Source organism: Lytechinus pictus, chromosome 5 (assembly GCF_037042905.1).
Source record: "Lytechinus pictus isolate F3 Inbred chromosome 5, Lp3.0, whole genome shotgun sequence".
NCBI classification, from domain to species: Eukaryota; Metazoa; Echinodermata; class Echinoidea; order Temnopleuroida; family Toxopneustidae; genus Lytechinus; species Lytechinus pictus.
In genome coordinates, this window is record NC_087249.1 from 56526514 (window position 1) to 56543352 (window position 16839).

At 34.9% G+C, this 16839-nt stretch overlaps 1 long non-coding RNA gene across 1 annotated transcript; it reads left to right on the top strand.

Annotated features, from left to right (window-relative positions):
• Positions 1-6448: 6448 nt before the first annotated feature.
• LOC135154154 (uncharacterized) lies at positions 6449-13207 on the top strand. The gene is made up of 3 exons (XR_010293570.1): positions 6449-6599; positions 10616-10825; positions 12603-13207. It is a non-coding gene; the product is annotated as an uncharacterized LOC135154154 (long non-coding RNA).
• Positions 13208-16839: the final 3632 nt, after the last annotated feature.

The following is a 16839-nucleotide window of genomic DNA, read 5'->3' on the forward strand; positions in this document are numbered from 1 at the left end:
TTCAGCAAGATCATCTCACGTAATTTGAGCACAAATTGTTCCGAGCTTCGCCGAAGAGACGGCGTAGTTACAGATTCCTGAAAAGTCCTTAATTGTTTGGGTTTACCTTTTGCTTTACTAGAGATAAATATTTTTTTCAAAGAGTTCGGGTTATTTCTTCAAATACTCGTTGCGTTCTATCCATTCTTTCATAATCTCAGGTTGAATCCTCGGTAGAAAAATGGAAAAGTAAATTCATTTGAATATAACTATTTTCCTTGATATATACTTCTCAGTAGCAGAAAAATCGTTTCCCGTCTGTAATTTCTAGCCATTGTCAAAGCTTTTAATAAAACTTCATAATTGGTGTTCATATATACAATCTTTATTTCCAATGCAAACTTGGATTAGCGATAACTTGAAATCCACCTGAGCTACGAATTTCTTTCTTCTTTTAAAATAAAGCTCATGAAATTCTTCAAAAAATTGTAACCAGGTATTTGTCTTCAAAATCTCGCCTTAATGGTTTAAATCGCCTTTGAAGTTTAAATGTTCTTCTTCACCACTATGCGGTAACCTCATTTAGTAGATAAATAAACAAATATATCTCTTTTTTTAATTCAAATCGATGAAATTCATTGTCTGACTATTTGATTATATCATAAAAAAGTGAAAACTATAAAAAAAATAATAACTAGACACACCGTCTGGTGTTTTGGAGGTAACTACAGTACGCAACAATATTCAGCAAGATCATCTCACGTAATTTGAGCACAAATTGTTCCGAGCTTCGCCGAAGAGACGGCGTAGTTACAGATTCCTGAAAAGTCCTTAATTGTTTGGGTTTACCTTTTGCTTTACTAGAGATAAATATTTTTTTCAAAGAGTTCGGGTTATTTCTTCAAATACTCGTTGCGTTCTATCTATTCTTTCATAATCTCAGGTTGAATCCTCGGTAGAAAAATGGAAAAGTAAATTCATTTGAATGTAACTATTTTCCTTGATATATACTTCTCAGTAGCAAAAAAATAGTTTCCCGTCTGTACTTTCTAGCCATTGTCAAAGCTTTTAATAAAACTTCATAATTAGTGTTCATATATACAATCTTTATTTCCAATGCAAACTTGGATTAGCGATAGCTTGAAATCCACTTGTGCTACAAATTTCATTCTTCTTTTAAAATAAAGCTCATGGGATTCTTCAAAAATATTGTAATCAGATATTTGTCTTCAAAATTTCGCCCTAATGGTTTAAATCGCCTTTGAAGTTTAAATGTTCTTCTTCACCACTATGCGGTAACCTCATTTAGTAGATAAATAAACAAATATATCTCTTTTTTTAATTCAAATCGATGAAATTCATTGTCTGACTATTTGATTATATCATAAAAAAGTGATAACTATAAAAAAAATAATAACTAGACACACCGTCTGGTGTTTTGGAGGTAACTACAGTACGCAACAATATTCAGCAAGATCATCTCACGTAATTTGAGCACAAATTGTTCCGAGCTTCGCCGAAGAGACGGCGTAGTTACAGATTCCTGAAAAGTCCTTAATTGTTTGGGTTTACCTTTTGCTTTACTAGAGATAAATATTTTTTTCAAAGAGTTCGGGTTATTTCTTCAAATACTCGTTGCGTTCTATCCATTCTTTCATAATCTCAGGTTGAATCCTCGGTAGAAAAATGGAAAAGCAAATTCATTTGAATATAACTATTTTCCTTGATATATACTTCTCAGTAGCAGAAAAATCGTTTCCCGTCTGTAATTTCTAGCCATTGTCAAAGCTTTTAATAAAACTTCATAATTGGTGTTCATATATACAATCTTTATTTCCAATGCAAACTTGGATTAGCGATAACTTGAAATCCACCTGAGCTACGAATTTCTTTCTTCTTTTAAAATAAAGCTCATGAAATTCTTCAAAAAATTGTAACCAGGTATTTGTCTTCAAAATCTCGCCTTAATGGTTTAAATCGCCTTTGAAGTTTAAATGTTCTTCTTCACCACTATGCGGTAACCTCATTTAGTAGATAAATAAACAAATATATCTCTTTTTTTAATTCAAATCGATGAAATTCATTGTCTGACTATTTGATTATATCATAAAAAAGTGATAACTATAAAAAAATAATAACTAGACACACCGTCTGGTGTTTTGGAGGTAACTACAGTACGCAACAATATTCAGCAAGATCATCTCACGTAATTTGAGCACAAATTGTTGCGAGCTTCGCCGAAGAGACGGCGTAGTTACAGATTCCTGAAAAGTCCTTAATTGTTTGGGTTTACCTTTTGCTTTACTAGAGATAAATATTTTTTTCAAAGAGTTCGGGTTATTTCTTCAAATACTCGTTGCGTTCTATCTATTCTTTCATAATCTCAGGTTGAATCCTCGGTAGAAAAATGGAAAAGTAAATTCATTTGAATGTAACTATTTTCCTTGATATATACTTCTCAGTAGCAAAAAAATAGTTTCCCGTCTGTACTTTCTAGCCATTGTCAAAGCTTTTAATAAAACTTCATAATTAGTGTTCATATATACAATCTTTATTTCCAATGCAAACTTGGATTAGCGATAGCTTGAAATCCACTTGTGCTACAAATTTCATTCTTCTTTTAAAATAAAGCTCATGGGATTCTTCAAAAATATTGTAATCAGATATTTGTCTTCAAAATTTCGCCCTAATGGTTTAAATCGCCTTTGAAGTTTAAATGTTCCTCTTCACCACAATGCGGTAACCTTATTTAGTAGATAAATAAACACATATATCTCTTTTTGTTTAATTCAAATCGATGAAATTCATTGTCTGACTATTTGATTATATCATAAAAAAGTGATAACTATACAAAAAATAATAACTAGACACACCGTCTGGTGTTTTAGAGGTAACTACAGTACGCAACAGTATTCAGCAAGATCATCTCACGTAATTTGAGCACAAATTGTTCCGAGCTTCGCCGAAGAGACGGCGTAGTTACAGATTCCTGAAAAGTCCTTAATTGTTTGGGTTTACCTTTTGCTTTACTAGAGATAAGTATTTTTTCAAAGAGTTCGGGTTATTTCTTCAAATACTCGTTGCGTTCTATCCATTCTTTCATAATCTCAGGTTGAATCCTCGGTAGAAAAATGGAAAAGTAAATTCATTTGAATATAACTATTTTCCTTGATATATACTTCTCAGTAGCAGAAAAATCGTTTCCCGTCTGTAATTTCTAGCCATTGTCAAAGCTTTTAATAAAACTTCATAATTGGTGTTCATATATACAATCTTTATTTCCAATGCAAACTTTGATTAGCGATAACTTGAAATCCACTTGAGCTACGAATTTCTTTCTTCTTTTAAAATAAAGCTCATGAAATTCTTCAAAAAATTGTAACCAGGTATTTGTCTTCAAAATCTCGCCTTAATGGTTTAAATCGCCTTTGAAGTTTAAATGTTCCTCTTCACCACAATGCGGTAACCTTATTTAGTAGATAAATAAACACATATATATCTTTTTGTTTAATTCAAATCGATGAAATTCATTGTCTGACTATTTGATTATATCATAAAAAAAGTGATAACTATACAAAAAATAATAACTAGACACACCGTCTGGTGGTTTAGAGGTAACTACAGTACGGAACAATATTCAGCAAGATCATCTCACGTAATTTGAGCACAAATTGTTCCGAGCTTCGCCGAAGAGACGGCGTAGTTACAGATTCCTGAAAAGTCCTTAATTGTTTGGGTTTACCTTTTGCTTTACTAGAGATAAATATTTTTTCAAAGAGTTCGGGTTATTTCTTCAAATACTCGTTGCGTTCTATCCATTCTTTCATAATCTCAGGTTGAATCCTCGGTAGAAAAATGGAAAAGTAAATTCATTTGAATATAACTATTTTCCTTGATATATACTTCTCAGTAGCAGAAAAATCGTTTCCCGTCTGTAATTTCTAGCCATTGTCAAAGCTTTTAATAAAACTTCATAATTGGTGTTCATATATACAATCTTTATTTCCAATGCAAACTTTGATTAGCGATAACTTGAAATCCACCTGAGCTACGAATTTCTTTCTTCTTTTAAAATAAAGCTCATGAAATTCTTCAAAAAATTGTAACCAGGTATTTGTCTTCAAAATCTCGCCTTAATGGTTTAAATCGCCTTTGAAGTTTAAATGTTCTTCTTCACCACTATGCGGTAACCTCATTTATTAGATAAATAAACAAATATATCTCTTTTTTTAATTCAAATCGATGAAATTCATTGTCTGACTATTTGATTATATCATAAAAAAGTGATAACTCAAAAAAAAAATAATAACTAGACACACCGTCTGGTGTTTTGGAGGTAACTACAGTACGCAACAATATTCAGCAAGATCATCTCACGTAATTTGAGCACAAATTGTTCCGAGCTTCGCCGAAGAGACGGCGTAGTTACAGATTCCTGAAAAGTCCTTAATTGTTTGGGTTTACCTTTTGCTTTACTAGAGATAAATATTTTTTCAAAGAGTCCGGGTTATTTCTTCAAATACTCGTTGCGTTCTATCTATTCTTTCATAATCTCAGGTTGAATCCTCGGTAGAAAAATTGAAAAGTAAATTCATTTGAATATAACTATTTTCCTTGATATATACTTCTCAGTAGCAAACAAATAGTTTCCCGTCTGTACTTTCTAGCCATTGTCAAAGCTTTTAATAAAACTTCATAATTAGTGTTCATATATACAATCTTTATTTCCAATGCAAACTTGGATTAGCGATAGCTTGAAATCTACTTGTGCTACAAATTTCATTCTTCTTTTAAAATAAAGCTCATGGGATTCTTCAAAAATATTGTAATCAGATATTTGTCTTCAAAATCTCGCCTTAATGGTTTAAATCGCCTTTAAAGTTTAAATGTTCCTCTTCCCCACATTTGCAGTAACCTTATTTGATAGATAAATGAATATATTTCTTTTTTGTTTTAATTCAAAACGATTCAATTCATGGTCTGACTATTTGGATTATATCGAAAAAAATAATAACCCAGTGCGTCTACAGGTTTGCAGGCAGCTACAGTTCACAACGATATTTAGCATTATCATCTGGCGAAATTTGCGCGCAAATTGTTCCGAGCTTTGCCGAAGAGACGGCGTGTTTAGAGATTCCTTACAAGTCCTTAATTGCTGCTCTACTAGAGATAAATAAATATCATTTTAAAGAGTTTTTGTTATTTCTTCAATAACTTTTTTGTTCTATCCTCTCTTTTATGATCTAAGGTTGAATCTTTGGTCGAAAAATGGAAAAGTAAATTTAAATGAATATAACTATTTTCCTTGAGATACACTTCTCAGTTGCAGGCAAATCGTTTCCCGTCTGTAATTTCTAGCCATTGTGAAAACTTTCATTAAAACTTAAAAATTAATGTTGATATAAATTCCTCATTTCCAATGCAAACTTTGATTAGCGATAACTTGAAATCCACTTGATCTACGAACTTTTTTCTTCTTTTAAAATAAAGCTCATGAAATTCTTCAAAAAATTGTAACCAGGTATTTGTCTTCAAAATCTCGCCTTAATGGTTTAAATCGCCTTTGAAGTTTAAATGTTCTTCTTCACCACTATGCGGTAACCTCATTTAGTAGATAAATAAACAAATATATCTCTTTTTTTAATTCAAATCGATGAAATTCATTGTCTGACTATTTGATTATATCATAAAAAAGTGATAACTATAAAAAAAATAATAACTAGACACACCGTCTGGTGTTTTGGAGGTAACTACAGTACGCAACAATATTCAGCAAGATCTATGGGGCGCCAAGTGTCCGCCAGTGAATTCCGTCCAAATCACGGCATTCCGTACACAAAATGTGTTTTTATTCAGACGAAAATCATTTCGTCATGACGCTTTTTTATTTCGTACACAAAATTTATTTTTTGTCACACAAAATCAATTTCGTCTCGACGAAATGCACGAAATCAATTTCGTCTAGACGAAATGTAATTGCGTCCACAAAGTTTATTTGGCGTGCCATACGAAATGAATTTTTATCAAACGAAATGGCGCACCAAATGTCCGATGGTAAATTCCGTCCAATTCACGCCATTCCGTACACAAAATGTGTTTTTGTTCATATGAAAATCATTTCGTCATGACGCAGTTTTATTTCGTATACGAAATTATTTTTTGTCACACAAAATCAATTTTCGTCGAGACTAAATGTAATTGCGTCCACAAAATTTATTTCGTTGCGATGCGAAAATCTATTCCGTCGACGAAATCATTTTGTGTCAAAACCACAAAAAAATTTCGTTGACGAAATGATTTTGTGTCAAAACACAAAAAAAATTCGTCGACGAAATGATTTTGTGTCAAAACCACAAAAAAATTTCGTCGACGAAATGATTTTGTGTTTTGAGTCTTTTTGACATAAAATCATTTCGTCTCCTCTGTCTCGAAGGGGACATAAGAAGGTCGCTGATTGACTGCACCTTGCTCAAGCTGTTTTCGCTCCGGGACGATCACACTTTTTCACAGCTCAGATTGGCATGTTGGTGAACTTATTAGCTTAGATTTCACGTTATTCATGCCTACATGAGCTGCATACAACTGCTCTAATCGGTAGGATGTGGACGGACATTGCATTCGTAAGTTCAGCTATGTTTTCGACTTCAAAATTACGTTGAAAAAAAAATGGGAATTCGTTAGTCGTTACCAAACTTGCATTTGCAAAAAGCTGTGTAACAATACTAGTCCCGTGTATTTAAGTTTATGTACTGTAGTCAGCAGACCATTGGGGGGGGGGGGGTTGGTCTTTTCTGCACACCTAAAAAGTAAAATGGTTATGAATTATACAGGTTGAATATATTTAGGCCTTGATCTTAATAAATAATGTAAAATTCATTCCGAGCAAAATGCTGAAAATTTCATTGAAATTGGATGACAACAAAAGTTATTGATGCCTGGCCGTACATGCCGTATGAAACTCTAACGTTAGGCTACTCCACTCAGTGACTCACGCGTATTGCGAGGTTAGTATTAGTATACTAACCTCGCACCATTAACCACGTTTGGCAATGGATTTCTAACTAGTGGGTCACGCGTGCTGTGATCCCACTTCTGGTGTCCACAACACACAACTTCTATTGCTTGATTTTTCTGTGCGCGGCGGCATGTAATGAACCCTTGAGTGACTAGGCCTAAAAAACTCAGGCAATGGTTCGTATAGCCAGCCATTAATCAGTATAGGTGAAGCAGAGGTTAGCAGTAGTGAAGTGTAGTGGAGCTTACACGAACCATCGCCTGCTGTACTAGTATAGTTGTGGTAGCCCTGGCCCCACTCATTACTAGTTCGAGGTTAGTGGCTACATATAGTTGCTACAGCTATACAGTACATGTATAGATCTATAGTACTAACCTCGTACACCGAACTGCATTTGGCCCTGGATTTCTGTGAAGTTGGCAAACATCGCTTCATTACAATACAGAATTAATATTTGCCGAAACTCCTCGCTACTCACCGGGGCGCTTTGCGGTGAGTAGCCATAATACAAAAAGTCAATAGTATATTTTTAATTAGGCCTAAATCAAAATCATATTTAAAAAAAAGCAAATTTGATTACTTTGGAGTTTGGACTAGAAAGTGACTTTGCGTGTCTCTTCTTTTTACGCAAATAAAAGGAAGCCTGATGGTGGCGCTAATAAATTCCACAGCCTTGATTCAGGCTCGCTTCAAATGCAGCTCCTCGGTAATTATGCCCCCGCAGACAAAGTCCGGAGGGGGCATTAAGCGTTGCCCCTGTCCGTTGATTCGCCCGCCCCCCCCAATTGGTTTCCGCGCAATAAATCGAAATATATTTCGATTTATATATATTGATTAAAAAAAAAATTGGTGTGTAGGTACATGACACCATAGTACAGGCTAACTTTGAATTCGGAGTCTGCAGGTCCAAGGTCACAGCTCATGAAATATCCGAGTTGGTTTCCGCATGATGACTTATGAAATATTCAACAGATTTATAAAAATTAGGGTGTGTAGGTAGATGACACCATATACAGGCTAAGTTCGGAGTCGGCAGGTCAAAGGTCACAGCTCATTAAATATGCAATTTAGTTTCCGCATGATTACTTATGAAATATTCTACATATTTAAACGAATTTGAGTGTGTAGGTAGACGACACCAAAATACAGGTCAAGTTCGAATTCGTAGTCGGCAGGTCAAAGTTCACGGCTCATTAAATATGCAATTTAGTTTCCGCATGATTACTTATAAAATATTCTACATATTTAAACAAATTTGAGTGTGTAGGTAGGTGATACCAATACAGGCTAAGTTCGAATTCGGAGTATGCAGGTCAAAGATCACAGCTCCTTAAAGATATCTTATGAAATATTCAACAGATTTTTAAAAAATTTGGGTGTGTAGGTAGATGATGATGATGCACAGCATTTTTACAGCGGCGTAACAGGGTTCGGTGGCCAGGGGGGGGGGGGGCAAGAGCCAAAAATTTCCCGGTCATATCATGGTATGAATATAGGCGTAATGGTGTAGTAAGGCGACTATTTTGAGAAGGCCAGAACTTACCTTTAAAAAAAGTTGCGAGCGAGCGAAGCGAGCGAGCAATTTTTTAAATACCTTTTTAATACAAAAATCCAATTTTGTGATAGATTTTGACATGATATCCAGATAATAAATTTATTTAATTCTTCTCTCTTTAGATTCCTTTTTTGTCACGGTGGTCTGTACGCCACTGTGAAGAGGATTCTTTGCGGCAGTAGCGTGAAGAGTAAAAAACAAAACAAAAAAACAACGAGGAGCGCAGTATAGAACATGTGCCAAAAGGCTGCTTTATATATATAAGTCCTGAGCGAGCGAAGCAAGCGAGAAAAAAAATCAACTTTTCATGAGAATCTAACTTTGAGCTATTTTTTAACATATTCAGTAATTAAAATCATATCCTACAATACTTTTCCAACAAAAAAGGAGGTAATTCCTCCTTTTTTTTGTTCTTGGCTGTAGAACTTTTTGGGGCCATGGCCCAACCCTTCCATACGCAGTGCTGTGTGTTTGGGGTCCAGGGCAGAGCCCCAGGAACTTCTTGATATCAAAGCCATTTAAACCTTGCAGATTTCCCCAATTTTAATCAAATCGCGGGCATAATATAGCTTTTACACAACACATTTATTCAACCCAGTTGCGTAATGAACCAAATATTTTGAGGGGGCAAAACATAGAAATGTGGGAAAAATTTGTAAAAAGTCGCCAGTGTGCAAAGCGAGCTGGAAAAAATTGCCTATTGAAATTAAAATCTAATTATGTGATAGATTTTTCCATTATTATCAGCAAATAACACATTTCCTTGTTTTTATTCATTTCATTATACGTCATGTACGTTGTCTCCTATAAAATTTCTTTTATATCCTCTTGGGTGTGGAACCACGACCCCCCCCCCCCCCCCCGCCTGTATGGCAGTGATTGAACGTGATTGAACGGGGGCGTTATAGAGCCATTTGAAGATTATAAATGAAGAGCCCCTACTTTGTGGGGTCTGGGGCAAAGCCCCGGTAGCTTATTTGCATAAAATTTAGAAAACTTATAGCACAATGTTGTATGCAGTCCATCTTTCTTCCCGCTCTTTAATTTCAATCATCAGCAGCCCGGTCGTGTTATTTTTTTTCTTGTTCCTTTTCTTTGTTTTCTAATTTAGCTCTTGACTAATTACATTCTACCTTCGTTTCCCGCTATTGTTTGCCATTTTGTCATCTTTTAATTTATTTCCCACCGTGCTATTGCAGTACATAGGCCCTTTTCTCAATGATTTGTTCTTTTTCAAATGTTAATTCTATCGTACATTTTCCCGCTTTCCTCCCTTTTTTACTAAAAACAGTTTTTTCTTCGTATAATTATATATATGCATATTGGTTTCTGCATGATATTAAGTTCAATCATATTGAATGGATTTCTGATCGCGTTAAAGGGGAATCCAGCCTTGGCCATTAAATGTTGTGTTGGGAAGGAGAAAAATAAATTAAACAGAATGGTGAAAGTTTGAAAGAAATCAGACAAGCAATAAGAAAGTTATAGCTGCTTTAAAATTGAGATCACTAATACTATGTAGATTTCAAATTGGCAACTGGATAAGTAAATTATGACAAGGGGCAAGGACAACTTTCCCATAGGCCATGTACTTTATTATCAGGGATTAGTGGTTTTCTCCTAAGTACCCATTCCCCTGGGGCAGTAATCTAAATATAACCCAGGTAGTATATTGTTTTATGTCCTCATGAAAGAAAAATATTAATTTGAAATAAAACTTTTGGGAAAAAATCACATTTTCGCCATAATATGAATTGGAGTACATGGAAGAGTAGTCCTTGCCTTACATCACTATGACATCCCATATGCAGCCAATTTGAAGTCTCCATGGGTGCAGTGATTACCAATATTTACAACTTTTAAAAATTCATAACTTTCTTGTTGTTTGTCCAATATTGTTCAAACTTTCACCTATCAACTTGTCTGATTTTTCTTTTCCTTATAAAAACAATTTTTTATTTGGGTTGGATTCCCCTTTAAGCGGGGGCATCTGTGTCCTTTGGACAAGTCAAATTTTCTTAATTATGTGTAATTGATTTTATGACATGTGTTTACATTTGCTGCAGATTCCCATTCAGCCGTTGGACTGAACCTGTACTGTCTGTAACACAGTATGGATGGTCAATATGAAGCGAGCTTCATTGAATTCCTCCAAGAGCTCTGTACTCCGTTCAGACCATTTTGAAGATGGTTGCTTTGACAGGACTGGGCAAGTGACTCGTCTTAGACAGGATGCTGTCCCAACCATGTTTGATTTCCTGCCTCGTCTTCAGAAGGTACAGTAGATCTATATCATACATGTGTTCTAAAGAAATATTTTCTCTGTATTATCTACCTTTGGTTTGATAGAACATTGCTTTAAATATTCCATTTTCAGTAGCCAAATAGAGATGAAAATTATCCTATTTGGGAGGGTAACCATGGACCTGGGCCTATACTGTGTATTTACAGTAAACTCTTACTAAATGAACAAATATATTAAAAATTTGGTTTACCCTACATAATAATCCTGGGCTACTTTGAGATTGCATAGCCCGGGGGGGGGGGGCCTTTTTGGTCCCCCTCTTCAGATCTCCATGCACTGTCGATCGCAACGAAAACCGATGCACACGTCACCATCAATGTAATCTGCAAGCATGGAGCTCGACATTTTTTTGACCGCGTCACTCGTTGACTTTTTACTTTCAAGTCTTGCGCAACTTTTGAGACCAAAATTGTGACCCCCAGGTACAGGGTTCCGAAATTACGCAACATTTCGTAACTGCATGCAGAACCAAAATTGCTCAAAAACGTGTATTTGTGTACAAATCCAATGCAAGTAGTGTTTTTAGCCAAAATTTATAAAATGTATCATATTTTTCCTTTTACTGCTCAAAATCAATTAATTTTATCTTGTTTATGGTAAAAAAAAACGTCTCCGACAATTTCCATTGAAAAAACAATAAAAAACAAAAAGTCGAAAAACACAGAAATACATAAGAAATTTAGAAAACAATAAAATACATAAAAAATGAATGTGATGTTGACAACTTTTTTAAAAATTAATTTAATCAGATGCCTATAAAGAGTAAGTGAAACAAAAATGAGCATTTTAGGGGCATTATTTTGTTAATTAGAGCAAACTTATGATTTTATGCATTAATTAACATAATGAGCAATGAGATTTTTCGCAGATTTTGATATTATGGTATTGTAGATAATGCCATGGGTAACGCGCGTGCCAATTTTCGTCGCGATTGCGAGATCAACGGCCAAGATCATAAGGGGGGCTGAATCAGCCCCCCCCCCCCCCCGTCTTCTTAGGCGTCGAAATAGCCCAGTCTATTTAGGGTTAAAGATAAATCCCTTAATAATTCCCCAAATTCTATGATTTCTAAACAAATGTGCTCCTGAAGAAATGGTAAATCAAATTTCTACTTTTATGTATTTTATTGGTTCTATAATTCCATACGTATTTCTTTGTTTTGGGGCCTTATGTATTTTATAGTTTTTTTTCAATGGGATCACTTCGTGGCACTATTCCAATTATAAAAAGCAAGATTTGATTATTTCCAACCAATTAGTGCAAGAATAATGATGCATTTGTCAATTATGACTGAAAATAGAATTTCCATTGGATTAAATATGTATACAAAATAATATTTTTGAGCAATTTTCGGTCCAACATGAACTCATAAAATGTTGCGTAACTGCGTATCTGGGCGTCTCGAATTTTGTCTAAAAGCTCTGCGAGAATTGAACGAAAAAGAAAATTGTGGTACCTCGTTTCTCATTGTGGACTTATCGTGAAAAATGTGGATGGGGGGGGGGGGCTTATTAAGCCCCCCCCCCCAGGGGCTAGATAGGGTTAATATATCATCATGAATATTAACCAAAAAAAAAATTATTTTGTTGCAAGTCACTGGAAAAGGTTTGATTCCTAAATAAATATTATTCTTCATGTATTATCAAATATTTAATTGAAAAATTTAAAGCTATCTTTTCATTCTTCTATCTGTTTTTGTTCAATATTTCTTATATGTTTCTTTTTTTTAATTCATTCATCTCGTACAGAATTCACCCAAGCCTAGGAATTCCCCGAAAGAAAGACGTTTTGATTCAGCAAACAACCTCCCAGATACTGCAAAGTCTTCAGCACCTTCATTTCTCGAGGACCACTCCTACTCAATATCAGAAAGTCCAAGAGAGGTAAAGTGGAAGATAACAGCAATAATGGACTGTATTAAGAACTTGGAGAAGAGGCTGAAAACCACACACGAGAAGTCCCGCTGTGTACATTACTTGCTCTTAAGTTTGGACAAACATAACTTGCAAAACTTTACAACAAATAATTACCCCAATGTGCATTCTGATTATTTAAAATAGCTCAATGAAATAGTTTATCAGTGGGCATGTAACAAAAGTGAATTCATTAAATTTGAACGTGTTGCAAAAATGATGTCTTACAGTATATTCATTCTGACTTAGAATGTCAGAAGAGAAAAAAGTTTGTGAAAAGTAGGAATGACGGCAAGATGACAGAAGAATAGAACAGGATAGAGCAAGGGGGACAGATAAAGGACAAGTCCACCCCAAAAATTGTTGATATGAATAAAAAGAGAAAAATCCAACAAGCATAACACTGAAAATTTGATAAAAAATCGGATGTAAAATAAGAAAGTTATGACATTTAACAATTTTGCTAAATTTTACAAAAGAGTTATATGCACATTCTGTACACAGTCAGTATGCAAATGAGGAGACTGATGACGTCATCCACTCACTATTTCATTTGATATATAGAATAAGGTATATTCTAATTTTCTCCTTGTCATGTTAAACAAAATTTTATTCCTCCCTGATCATGTGGAATTAGCATTATTCAATACTTTTTTGGTTCAGTAAAGTTTGTCCTTATGGTAAAATCTGTAAAAAATGAAATATTGTATAATTCAAACAATAAAAAACAAAATAAACAGTGAGTGAGGGACATTATCGACTGTCTCATTTGCATGTCACTGAGTTGTAAATATTTTTGTTTTGTGAAAAATAAGTGAAAATTTAAAATGCCATAACTTTCTTAGTTTACATCCCATTTTGATGAAATTTTCAGCGTTATGCTAGTTTGATTTTTCTCAATTTAACTGAACCAACAATTTTCTTGGGTAAACTTGACCTTTACTAATGAGCTGTTGGATAGAGACAAAAAGATGAATTGAGATTGAGGGTGATAGAGAAAGAGAGACAGGTGTGGGGGAGCCTTTGATGAATGCCTGAGAAAGCGAACATTACCATAATTTTTTTTTGAGGATTTGGACAGTAATGAATAGTACATGTTTTTTCTGTTGGTATTTCTCAAAATATGTGTATGTTGTATGTAATGAAATGGGTATAATCCTTTTGTAAGATACACTCATTCAGAAAATATTAACTAAACAAAAAAAAAAGCCAAATTATATTTTACTTATTTTCAACTGTTCAGACACTCTCATATCAAAAGTACCCCCCCCCCCTCATTTCAAGGTATTGGAGAGAGAGAGAGGTTGGATGAGAAATGGATTGGCTGTCTGCAGAAAAAAATGCAGGGGGAGCAAAACATTTTTTAGGATATGTTCAAGGGAGCGAAGCGACCGAGCAGAAAAATTATTCTGGGGATATATGTGAGAGAGCAAAGTGACGAGAAGAACAAATGCAGGGGCCAAAATATTTCGAGAATATGTGAGAGGGAGCAAAGTGACCAAGCAGAAGTAAAAGGAAAGAGGGACAAAAATTGTGGTATGTGTGAGGGAGCAAAGCATCCGATAAAAAAAACCAGAAAGCAGGTCAATCAAAATATTTTTCGAATTTGTGCTGGTGCGCGACACGTTCACTCCCGAGCGATAGGGACTTGTTTAAAAATGGCATAGGAAATATGCGTTTTCTATAATCATGGTAAACTGATAATATGGTAGAATTTAGGTGTTGTAAGAGTTAAATTCTGAATGAACTGTATTGGCTGGTTAGACATGCGCAGAGGATTATTTGTCTTTATCCATTTTTATTTTCACATTTTTCTTTTGTTTGAATTTATTTTCCAGGGGGTAAGCCCCCCCTCCCCCCATTCCTGTGGATACCAATGGGGCGGGGGCTTGGAATAGTGCAAGTTAGAGAGGGTGAATCTGAACTTTATAGATATCAAAAGAGAAAGAAAGAATTGTAAAATGAAAATGAATAAAAACAAAGATAGAGAGGGGGAGAGTGAGAAAGCAGGTGAACTTTCGAGGGGCATTAAAAAGTCTCAGATTAAAAACAACATTTTTGTTTTTGTAATTGTTTATTTTATTTACCCAGGGTCAGTCAAAATATTTTGGAATATGTGCGAGGGAGCGACACATTCACTCCCGAGCGGTAGGGACTTGTTTTAGGAAACATGCGTTTTCTAAGAATGGTAAACCCATATTTTAAGGTAAATTGCCAATTCGTCTACTGCCATACAGTCCACTCACCACATGGTCTACCTTCATTTTGTCTATAAATGCCATTTCGTCCAATAGCAATTTCGTTTACCACCCATTTAGTCTAATTCTATTAAGGCTAATGCCATCTCCATTAATCAGTTCGTCCAATGTTCATTTAGTCCAAGCCATATTGGCTAATATCAGTTGGTCCAATATCCAAATTATCTACCGGATAATTGTCATTTCGTCTATCATTTCGTCCACCACCCATTAGGTCCAATAATCAGTTTGTCTAACAACCAAATTGCCCAGTTCGTCCAATTCTCAAATCGTCCAATAGTCATTTAGTCTAATAGCCAATTGGTCCAATAGCCATGTTGTCTAATACAAATATAATGCATCATCCGGGGGGGGGGGGACGAAATGACTTCTTAAATATACCTTGAAATTCCTGAAGATAAAAAAATATATAACTAGGCCTGCTATCAGGAATGGAATGATGCGGTACAGCATGCAGCCTCCTACCCCCCCCCCCCCCGCTCTCTCTACCACATCACGCACACAAAAGGGGGAATTGGAGTGGTTAAAATTGATAAAATTGAAATAGGGTCCTTTGATTTGGAATTTACCCTCATTTCTTTTTTTTTTACAAATGCACACCTAAAAATGATAATCATCACTCATCATATAACAATGATAATAATTGTAATAATAGTAATTAATGATAGTACTAATAAACAAGAAATGTACTATAATAATAACGATAACAGCCTTGGACGGAACAAAAAAAATTAAAAAGAGAGAAAAGTGGGAAAGGATGGGGAGAACATTACATAAAAACATAAAATGTATTACAATGGAGCTTAAAAAAACACTAATAAAAGATTAATCAAACGACAGGTGTAAATTAATAACAAATCACAAGAGCAACAGGAGTCGAGGTAGCAATACACAGGCACCAAACTAGAAGGACTGCTAGTAGGAGACTATTCCTATTTGATTGTAGACGAAACGAATATTGACCGGGATGGCAATTGGACCCATTGATGATTAGACCAAATGATTGTTAGATGAAATGGGTTTAGACTAAGTGACAGTGGATCAACTGCAGTTGGACAAAATGGAACATAGACAAAATGTAAGTAGACTAAGTGGTCAGTGGCCATTTGCCCTTAGACCAATTGGCTATTGGACTAAATGGTAATAGACATAATGAAAATGGACAAAGTGGCTATTGGACAAATTGGCCAAAAATGCAATTAGACCAAATGAAAGTAGACAAATTGGTTATTAGACGAACTAGCTATTGGACAAAATGGTAATTGGAAGATGTGGAAAAGGAACAACTGATGGTAGATGAAATGACATACCATTTGGTGAGTGGACAAAATGGCAGTAGACGAAATGGCAATAAACCTATTATAGGCCTACGGTAGAATTTAGGTGTTTTACGAGTCAAATTCTGAATGAACTGTATTGGCTGGTAAGACATGCGGCAAGGATCTGTGTCTCTTATCCATTTTTATTTTTCAAATTTCTTTTGTTTGATTTCAGTTTTCAGGGGAAGCCCCCCCCCCCTCCTGTGGAAGCCAGTGGGGCTGGGGCTTAGAATAGTGCACGATAGAAAGGGAAAAACCGGAACTTTAGATATCAAAAGAGAAACAAAGAATTGTAAAAATGGGTGAGCTTTCGAGGGGCATAAGAAAGTCTGAGATTAGAAACATCATTTTTATTTATTTCTTTATTAATTTATTCTGTTTTATTTACCCAGGGTAGCCTCTTCAGTACAAAACTGCTTTACAAGAGAGCACTGCACATCTAAATGTATTTATCAGCATTAATAGTTTATACATAATTTTTAAAATGAGCGCGAA